The following is a 10,306-nucleotide window of genomic DNA, read 5'->3' on the forward strand; positions in this document are numbered from 1 at the left end:
TGAGCTTGATGTCTTTGTTTTGTGTAGCTCCTTGATGACTTTTCCTTCCTTTTCGAAGCCTTGCTTGTGCGAGAGGGTCTTCGTTCATAACGATCATCTCTACTCCTTCTCTCTCTTGGAGGTGATTCATCTCTTCTACTTCTCCTTTTAGGTGAGTCTTATTTTCTTTTGTAGGGAGCCGTACACTCATTGGAGTAGTGTCCAGGTCTTCCACAATTGTAGCAATTGTGATCACGACTAGAAGATCTTTTGTCATTGTAGGACCTTGACTTGGAGCTTCTCTCTTTGCTTCTACTCTTGTAGAATTTGTTGAAGTTCTTCACCATTAAGCTCAATTCTTAATTGAAGACTTGTTTTTCACTTGATGTGGCAGGAGCATCATATGAAGCTTTATAAGCACTACCAGAGTTATTGTGAAGCTCTTCATTATCCTTGAGTGACATCTCATGAGCAACAATTCTTCCAATGACTTTCGTTGGCTTGAGATCTTTGTAATTGGGCATCATTTGGATCAAATTGCACACGGTATAATATTTTTCATCCAAGGCTCTTAGGATCTTCTTGATGATGAATAAGTCGGTCATCTCTTCACTTCCTAAGTCGGCAATCTCATTTGTGATGAGAGCAAGCCTAGAGTACATTTCAGCATCACCTTCACCATCCTTCATTTTGAACTTGTCAAGTTGACTTTGAAGCACATCCAATTTGGATTCCTTGACGGACTCAGTACCTTCGTGCATGTCAATCAAAGTATTCCAAATTTCCTTTGCATTCTCAAGACGGATGATTTTGTTAAATTCTTCAGGGCACAATCCATTGAAGAGGATATCGCAAGCTTGTGCATTGTATTGCAACATCTTCATTTTTTCCGCAGTTGCTTCACGATTTGGTTCTCTTCCATTGAAGAATTCACCTTGCAAACCAGTACACACAATAGCCCAAACGGCGGGGTTATGTGCAAGAATATGCATTTTCATCTTATGCTTCCAACTAGCAAAATTAGTACCATCAAAGTAAGGACCTCTACGGTGGTAATTTCCCTCGCTAGACACCATTCTCTCCTAGGTTGTGAAACCAAGGCTATGATCACCAAAAGTTATGGAAATCAAGGCAAATGGAGACCAATACTCTGATACCACTTGTAGGATCGAAACTATGTCTAGAGGGGGTGATTAGACTACTTGACCAAATAAAAAATCTAGCCTTTTCCCGATTTTAAGTCTTGGCAGATTTTAGCAACTTAGCACAAGTCAAGCAATCAACCTACACATGCAATTCTAAGAGTGTGGGAGCGGAATGTACAACATTGCATATGAAGGTAAAGGAAAGGGTTTGGAGAGGGCAAACGCAGTGTAGATACGGAGATTTTTGGCGTGGTTCCGATAGGTGGTGATATCGTACATTCACGTTGATGGAGACTTCAACCCACGAAGAGTAACGATTGTGTGAGTCCACGGAGGGCTCCACCGACGAAGGGTCCATGAAGAAGAAACCTTGTCTATCCCACCATGGCCATCTCCCACGAAGGACTTGCCTCACTTGGGTAGATATTCACGAAGTAGGCGATCTCCTTGCCCTTACAAACTCCTCGATTCAACTCCACAATCTTGACGGAGGCTCCCAAGTGACACCTAACCAATCTAGGAGACAACACTGTCCAAAAGGTAATATATGGTGTGTTTATGATGAACTCCTTGCTCTTGTGCTTCAAATGATAGTCTCCCCAACACTCAACTCTCTCTCACAGATTTGGCTATGGTGGAAAGATGATTTGAGTGGAAAGCAACTTGGGGAAGGCTAGAGATCAAGATTCTTGTGGTTGGATTGGAATGTCTTGGTCTCAATACATGAGTAGGTGGTTCTCTCTCAAAAAATGAGTAGTGGAAGTGTATGCACGTTTTGATGGCTCTCTCTCAAATGGAGAAGGGGTGGAGGGATATATATAGCATCCACACAAAATCTAACCGTTACACACATTTGACCCAACTCTGACAGACCAAATAGGGAAACTCGGTGAGACTGATTCAGTTCAAAATGTGAAAGTTAGGCTTTTTGGTGGGACCGACATGATCAACTCGACGGGACCGATGCACTAGGGTTAGGGCAAAACCTCATCTCGGTGAGACCAATCGCATGAACTCGGTGAGATTGATTTCAACAATTAATCAAACAGAGATTTGGTCAAGCAAACTCGGTGGGACTGATCGCTCATTTCGCTGATACCGAAATGTTACGAAAAGGAAACAGACAGTTTGCATTGCAAACTCGATGGGACCGATCGCTCATTTCGAAAAGACTAAAACGTTATGAAGGGAAACAGAGAGTTTGCAATCCCATCTCAGTGAGACCGAAATCCCTATCGGTGAGATCGAACTGATTAGGGTTTCTGGCTATGGCTATGTCAAGTGAACTCGGTGGCGCCGGATGAATCAAATTGGTGAGGCCGAGTTTGACTTTAGGTTTAGGACATATGTGGAAATGATAAAGTGGTTGAGGGCTTTGGAGCATATCACTAAGCATTTTGAGCAAGTAGACCATTAAGCAACACCTCATCCCATTTTAATAGTATTGGCTTTTCCTATGGACTCAATGTGATCTTGGATCACTAAAACAAAAATGAAGAGTCTTGAGCTTTTGCCAATATGTGTCCTTAGCATTTTGAGGGGTGCACATCTCTAGTCCATGCCATGCCAATCATTGAACTTTCTGAAACATTTAACTTGAATGGCTATTAGTTCAATGAGCCATATGTTGTTATGAATTACCAAAACCACCGGGGGGTTAGTTGCACTTTCACACATGTAGGATGCTACTTGTGAGCCGTGTTGGGATTTCCTCGAAGAGGAGAGGACGATGCAGTAGAGTAGAGATAAGTATTTCCCTCAATTAAGAACCAAGATTATCAATCCACGCAAGACCTCGTGAACAACACCTCCACACGAAAGAACAAATACTTGCACCCAACATGATCAAGGGGGTTGTCAATCCCCTCAGCGGTTAATTGCAAGGATCAAGTCTTATAATGGTATATAGGTAAACAAAAACACAAAATAAAAGAACGGTAAATAAATTCCATCAAGGTATTTTTAGATTTTATATATGATAAAGGTAGACCCGGGGCCATAGTTTTCACTAGAGGCTTCTCTCTCGAACAAAAAGCATATGGTGGGTAAACAAATTATTGTTAGTCAACTGACGGAAAAACACATATTTATGATGATATTCAAGGCAATGATCATGTATATAGGCATCACGTCCGAGACAAGTTGATCGGCTCCTGCCTACATCTACTACTATTACTTCACACGTCGACCGCTATCCTGTATGCATCTAGAGTATTAAGTTCATAAAGAACAGAGTAACGCCTTAAGAAGATGTGATGAGGACATCAATACCATTGTTACACCCACAACCCCTGCTGCAATACATACTGGACCAATTACTAGAGCTTGCGCACGCCAATTAAATTACCAGGTACTTCCGTTTCTTGGTAATGATTCTAATGTTCATGAGAATATGATCCTGCCTAAATTGGATACATTTGTTTTGCATACAAATGAAGGGCCTAGCTTGGAGAAGGATGAACATTGGAGCAAGAACAAGCCTGGAGATGATGGCATGAGCAAGGGGAATAAGAACAAAGTTTCAAGTGATGATTTCAGGCCTATGAAGCCACCGTAATGAGTGCAAGAAGGCTTGGACGAAATATACAAGATGCCACTTTAAAAATTTCATCCAGAGGCTATTATAGGTGCTGTGTCACCTTATTATTTGGCCAGGCCCATGTAATTTCAAAATACATAAGTATAGGTTGTTTTTAGATTCTGTATGTGTCGGCAAACAAGAGATGGGGTTGGTTTCGGACCCCTCTTCCAAGGGTCACAAAATCCCCCCTACTCCTCCATATATACAGCCCTTAGGGCGGCGTAACTTTGGGTTTTGTTTAGATTAAAAGTTCGTCATAGCTGCAACCGCGTACTTCCTTTGTGTTCAACGACTAAACAAAGGCGACACATAAGCCCACCTTCATTAATAAATCTTTCCTCTTGTACTCGCAATATCCAAATTGCAATATCAGTTTCTTGCTTGTTCTTCGTTTGCTCACAGGAAAACAGACCCTCGTGGTCAGGTTGATCGTGCTCCGGCGTGGTCAATAACCCATCGGAAGTTGGTTTAGCGATTCCTAAGGCGCGACGTCTCGCACGTTCGTAGTCGGATCGTCAAGGTCGACTGCCACAAAAAATGATAGCCACCATCGGGACACCTTCCCCTCTATCAAGATGACATGATATAGACAAAGTAAATCCAACCAATATGAATAAACCCTGCCATTTTCCCCTTAATGGCAACAATAAAAATACGTGTTTTGTCCCCTTCTGTCACCGGGATTGAGCACCGCAAGATCGAACCCATCACAAAGCACCTCTCCTATTGCAAGATAAATCAATATAGTTGGCCAAACCAAATAGATAGATTGGAGAGATATACAAAGCTATAATAATCATGCATACAGAAAAGACTCAAATAATAATCATGAATAATCTGATCATAAACCCCCAATTCATCGGATCCCGACAAACACACCACAAAATAAGATTACATCGAATAGATCTCCAAGAACATCGAGGAGAACATTGTATTGAAGGTCAAAGAGAGAGAAGAAGCCATCTAGCTACTAGCTATGAACCCGTAGTTATGTGGTAAACTACTCACACATCATCGGAAGGGTAACAAGGTTGATGTAGAAGCCCTCCGTATTGATTCCCCCTCCGGCAGAATACCGGAAAAGACCTCCATATGGGATCTCACAAGAATAGAAACTTTCGGCGGTGGAAAAAGTATTTTGGGTGTCTCTCTGATGTATTGGGAATATTTGGAAATTTGTAGAGGTGGAATTAGGTCAAGAGGTGCCACGAGGGCCCCACAAGCCTGTAGGGCGCCTCCCTGGGGTACGCCCCCGGGCTTGTCTCTTCCTCATGACTCCTCAAGTCTTTTCACGAACCTTATAGGATCCCTTCTTGTCCAGAACAAATCATCAAAAAGTTCCTACCATTTGGACTCCGTTCGGTACTGATTTTCTGAAAAGCCAAAACAAGCAAAAAAAGCAGCAACTGGGACTGGGCACTAGGTTAATAGGTCAATCCCAAAAAGTGATATATAATTGCATATAAAACACACAAGATCGATACTATAATAGCATGAAACAATAAAAATTATAGATATGTTGGAGACCTATCAAGCATCCCCAAGCTTAATTCCTGCTCATCCTCGAGTAGGTAAATGATAAAAACAGAATTTTTGATGTGGAATTCTACCTAGCATGTTCATCATGTAATCTTTGTTTTATGATATGAATATTTAGAACCAAATAATTCAAAGTAATAGTCTATAATTTGACATAAAGACATCAATACTCAAGCATACCAAAAAACAATCATGTCTTTCAAAATATTAATGCTAAAGAACACTATCCCTACAAAATCATATAACCTTGTCATGCTCCGTCTTCCTAACACAAAGTATAAATCATGCACTACCCCAGTGTTAGCCAAGAAATTGGTTCATACTTTGTAACACGTGATGCACAACATCCTTTGGTCATCCCCATGGACCAACCTTTGCCTACTCAAGTTCCAAGTGGACCGATGACACGAGCACATGCAAGAGCTCTTGAGACCAAGGCGACATCTCTCCTAAGTGATATTCCCTATGACCCACATGAGACATGACTACTACCTAAAGTCGGAATGCTATGTGTGATTAGGTATGAAGAAGACCACCTCAGAAATGCTCGGGATGATGGACAAGCCCACAAGTAGATGGACAAAGGAACACGACGAAAGGAATCGAAGAAGGCTCCCAGGCCCCGGACATCCGGCCCCTGCAGATAGCAACAACAACATCCCAGCAGCGCAGAAGCTACAGGGCCCGGACATCCAGTGCTAGCCTGAAAATCTAGCCCCCTCTGTTCATAGAGCACCCAAAGCCAGCTCGAACATCCGGCCCCTGAACCCGGACATCTGACCCGACATGAGGGCCCGGACATCTGGCCCACCGCTCGGACATCCGTCTCCCCTGTCTGTGTATAGTAAATGGGCCATCGGCCCAAGTATCTTGTCCCTTCACCCCAACTTGCACTAAGACTAAAAATAGACCCCCCCCCCTCTCCATCTAGGGTTAGAAATGTGATAGCTCATCTGAGATAGAGCTTTGCTCATCCACTTATCACCTACTCCTTTGGAGACCGAGGCCTCCTCAAGGAGAAGAACCCCCAAGTGGATTCAAGACCTCCTCACGGCGAATATCCCCTAGTGGATTTAAAACCCCCACCTCACAGATCGGGGTGAACTAGCTAATGTGTATCCTCCCTTGCTGACTTTGAATCTTGTGTTTCTCCTTTGTGTATGTGTGGAGGCAATGTTACTATCAATATTTTTATGTACAAACAGAGAGAAGGGGGCAATGTTACACTAGTAGGAAAAAACCCCATTTGTCCCAGTTCATAAGGCCCATTTGTCCTGGTTGCCGAATCGGGACTAAAGTGTCGGTACTACAGCCCAACACCTTTAGTCCTGGTTCACCCACGAACCGGGACAGATGGGGCTCCATGTGGCTGCTGCGGCTTGCCCAGGCAGGATGGCCTTTTGTCCTGGTTGGTGGCACCAACCGGGACCAAAAGGCATCCACGTGTCAGCAGTTCAGGGGCTGGGTTTTTTTCTGAAGGGGGGGTGGTTGGGGGTTTTGGGGGTTTTGTACGGTTAATTTAGGGGTTTCATATATTGTGTTAGCTAGCTAATAGAGAGAAGTGTCCTCTCTTATCTCCGTGCTTGGTCGACGCTACATAGTATACATATAGAGAGGACTCGACACGCTAGCTAGCTAGTAAGCAAATGAAGGAAACCATTAAGTACAGAAGATTGTCATGAAAATATACAAAGAGAAGTGATCGACCTCTCCTTCTCCGAGAGATTGGTCTAACAACAAGTTTTCGTATATCTATCCGACGCTACTGGCTACATATATACAATATAAGATCTCTTACAATCCCCTAACATCTGAAATCAAGGTCCACATGGTATTCTCCATCTTTGTCGATGACGTGGTCAAGAAAGAATCCCGCCAATTTCTCTTGAATTGCTCGTATGCGATCTTGTGGTAGGAGTTCATCCCGCATCTAAAACATCTAATTTGAAGAAGGGGGTCAATACATATATATGAATGAAACTCAACACAAATGATGGTAATAAAGTAAAATTGTGAATATTATTGCTTACGCACTTCATATTGTTTTTAGAGTAGCCCCGCTCACAGGTCGTGTGGCGGATGAACTCGCAAATGTAGTATCCACAATAATTACTCCCGGGTTCCTGCCACAACCACTTTACAAGAAATAGAGGTCAATCAAACTGATAAGCAAGCATGTTAAATGGTATTGATGGAACTAGCTAGAATTAATGGGAGATGCGCGGAACTAGCTAGTAGTACTTACTTTCGGGTGTTTAAATCGCAGCTCCGCCGGCAGTCCCGGAGCTTCTGCGGTGAACTTTTTCCAAACCCTGCCAGACAAAGTAAACAATTACTTGATATCAGGAAATGAACAAAGTTGCCGATATGGTGCGATAATGATCGATTGAACTTACTTCTCGAGCATTTTAGTCATGGTCGCATACTCCTCGGGATTTTTTTCATCTCGAGTCTATGACGGTTACTAGTCCCTGCTCAAGCTTAATCTCTAGCGGAATAAAGTGGAAGTTGCGCACGCATGCATAAGTCATCAATTACATTACTATAACCTCGAGTAATAAGGGAAACCGAATATGCACAAGACAGTAATACTCACTTGAATTCGTAAGGAAAGAGTATTGTATCTTTGTTTTTATTTCGAAGCAACGATCATAGCAAGTTGGCCTCGGTTTCTTTGGCATCATGTTTAACATTCCATTCATCCATGAGATTTGTGTTAATGAACCCAATATCACCGATTTGTCTTTTCTTCAATTCAGTGATCTTCAATCTGCATAATATAGTGAGGATAATTATATATACATGCAATAAAAGAGCTGAGCTATATAGAGAGACTTAATTACAGAAGTAGTACTTATAGACAGTAGCAAGTGATGATTGTTTTATCGAGGGCCTTTTGATTGAAAAATTGGAAGAACTCCTTATATGGAATAGACAACAGATCAATTCCAACGAGGTCGTGCTCCTATTTAACTCTCAGCGTCGAAGTATCCTTCCCAGACTTGCTGAAGATGTCTGTGTACCAATCATGGAATCTTCGCATCATCATTGTTAGAGGAGGGTGACCAGGTTTGACGAGAGGCTTCCCGTTCCGGTATTTGAATGTGTCCACCTCCATTGTATCAAAAAGTGCATTGTAGGGCATGTAATCTCCAGGATTGGTACCGGGCAGCATCCCGGGAAGATTAGAGACGATATCGCTAGACACCTTGAGCGGGGGGCATGATTGCTTCGCTTGTTCGCTGAGCTGGGGAATTTTTTTCCCACTTCTTCGTTCTGCTAACCTTCGATCACTGCAAGTACTTCCTAACCATTCCGCTTCCTTATATGTCCTTTCAATAATGCAGTCATAGTTGGTTTGTGGCGGAGGCGGTGATGCTCGCTTCAGGGCATCCAAAGTGTGCTTCGCTTTCACCGAATCTATCTTCTCCTCTGGAGGTGGATGTTTCTTAGCTTTTGCCGTTTCAAAGAAGTCCATCACTTGGGCTTCACAGATCTTATGGTTTTCCTCCACGCTCATCTCGTATGGTAACTTCTCTAGAGGCTTGAGAGAAGGACCGAATCTGTATTGCCTCCCGCCTTTGGCTGTACTGCTAGATGCTGGAGCAGCCGAAGCGGTTGCGGCTTTGTTCTTTCGTTGCTTATGAGGCGGAGAAGAAGGAGATGGAGTGGTACGACGTGCCGGAGCAACCGGAGCGGCGGCGTCTGTGTTCCATCGTTGCCGACGAGGCGAAGGAGGAGGCGGGCTGCTCGGACGCGCCAGAGCAGGCGGAGAAGGAGGCGGAGTACTGCCGCCCTCATGTGCTGGATCAGGAGGCGGAGTGCCATGATCACTCGTTGGAGGAGGAGGAGGAGGCGGAGTGCCCTGCTGATTCGCCGGAGGCATGAAGTTCAGAAGCTTGATGTGCTCCTTCCGCCATAGACATGGAGTCTTCAGAGCAAGACCCAGCTGAGTCTCCCCTTCACCTGTAGGGTGGTCAAGCTGGAGCTCCTCAAATCCCTCTGTTATTTCATCCACCATCACAACAGCATAGCCTTGTCGAATCGAAAGGTAGACAAAAGTTGCTTCGGGTGAAGGAGGGAACACAGAGGCGACAGCCGCCTTGACTTTGAGCTTTTGCCATTGCGTCATAAGCTGGCACTGGTGTGAATCCGTAATAAAATCCATGGGCTAGCTAGGACCCATGAAGTCAGGCTGCTGAACGAGCTTGGTGGAAGCCACGCTGCTTCGCCGCTGAGATGGCGGGGTAGCTTGGGCAGGATCTCGCCTGGTTCTCAACAGCTTGGCGTTCCTCTAGCTTTCGTACCCTTGCCTGAAGCTTCTGCAGTTTGCTCAGCTCCACTTTCCTCCTCCTCTCTTGGGTTTTGTAACCGCCTCCGTTGGGAAACCCAACCTTCCATGCAACGGAGCCTGGCATGCCTCGTGTTCGTCCAGGGTGCTCAGGATCCCCGAGGGCCTTTGTGAGCTCGCCGTTCTCTCTATCGGGAACGAACATCCCTTCCTGCGCTGCCTTGATTGCTTCCTGAAGCTTCGTGATGGGTGTTGCAAGTTGCTCATCCGTCCAATAGCACTTCCTTGTTTCAGGGTCCAAAGTTCCCCCAACCCCAACGAACCAAGTCCTTGAACGGTCTAGCCAGTGCAATGTCTCTGGTTCAACCCCTTTAGCAATCAGGTCCTGCTCAGCCTTGTCCCACAATGGTCGGGCTTTGAGGTGGCCACCTGACCCCGTGCGATAGTGACGCTCCTTCTTTGCAGCATTTATCTTGTTTGTCGTTGACATCTTCTTACTCTTCTCTGATGTCTTGTGGGCCGCAAATTCGGGCCAGTGATCTCTTATCTTCTCAAATCGGCCGGTAAATTCTGGAGTCTAGTTTTTGTCGACATACATTGATTTCAACTCATTCTTCCACCTCCTGAATAGACCTGCCATCTTCTTGAGAGCACGAGCCTTGACCAATGGCTGTATAGCTGGCTCATCCGGATCCTCCTCTGTCGGTAGGGTGAAATTTTCCTTCAGCGCAGTCCAAAGATCATCTTCCTATCTACCTTTGACAAAAGAAA

The sequence above is a fragment of the Triticum aestivum genome, chromosome 2B (assembly GCF_018294505.1).
Source record: "Triticum aestivum cultivar Chinese Spring chromosome 2B, IWGSC CS RefSeq v2.1, whole genome shotgun sequence".
NCBI lineage: Eukaryota > Viridiplantae > Streptophyta > Magnoliopsida > Poales > Poaceae > Triticum > Triticum aestivum.